This window comes from Rhipicephalus microplus, chromosome 3, assembly GCF_043290135.1.
Source record: "Rhipicephalus microplus isolate Deutch F79 chromosome 3, USDA_Rmic, whole genome shotgun sequence".
In the NCBI taxonomy this organism is placed as follows: domain Eukaryota; kingdom Metazoa; phylum Arthropoda; class Arachnida; order Ixodida; family Ixodidae; genus Rhipicephalus; species Rhipicephalus microplus.
The window spans coordinates 152,060,520-152,061,504 of record NC_134702.1 but is presented as its reverse complement, the minus strand read 5'-3'; positions in this window follow the sequence as shown (position 1 = coordinate 152,061,504).

Here is a 985-nt window from a genome sequence, read left to right as displayed (position 1 = left end):
CCCTCAGACCACCGTTGCCATGGGACAGAAATTGTGCACGTTTCTCGCCTGAAACTGTATAACCGACGCAATTCCTAATATTGTCTCTCGTGCGGCCAGGAGGCCGCATCCAGCATGACGGAGAATTAGTGTGAGCGCAGTCACCGACTCATCTTTATCAATTGGACGTGCCATCATTATTTGTATATTTTACTCATCTGTAGATATCATCATCAGTGTGTTGCAGCTCGAGCTCGTCTCGAATAAAGCTCTTCGTCATAATACATATATATATATATATATATATATATATATATATATATATATATATATATAAGCGGCTATGGTTTCTGAATATGTAAATTCTGACTCATCAACTAGTGTAATTGGCGGGGTACTGTTTACACTTCTTGAACTTGTACTAAATTATAACCATTTTGAGTTCAACGACAAGCATTTCCTTCAGGTCAGTGGCACTGCAATGGGCGCGAAAATGGCCCCAAACTTCGCGAGCACCTTTACGGCTTCACCTGAAATCCCATTCATTGAGGGACGCACCTTGAAACCTTTCTACTACAGAAGATACTTAGACGATATTTTTATGATATGGAACCATGATGAGGGAAGTCTTTTCCGCTTCATTGAGGATTTTAACAAATGCCACCCGTCAATAAAATTCACGCACAAAATTTCCAAAACTAGCATTAACTTTTTGGACGTCACTGTCACGGTCGAAAATGACCGCTTGTCAACAAACCTTTACAAAAAGCTGCAATGACCGTGAACATCGCAATCAAAACAGCTTGTTTTTGCAAACTCGTCACAGTTTTCACCGTAAAAAGGCTTACTTCGAAGTTACGTTTCAAATTCCGGCTACGAAAATGTGTCAACGCCAACCGCTGTTCTCAGCTCACAAGCCGTGGATGTTGATTGCGCTTATACAAAATGAAACACAAAAATTTTAAAGTTTATTCCCTATGTAACTTGCTGGAATACTTACCCACTT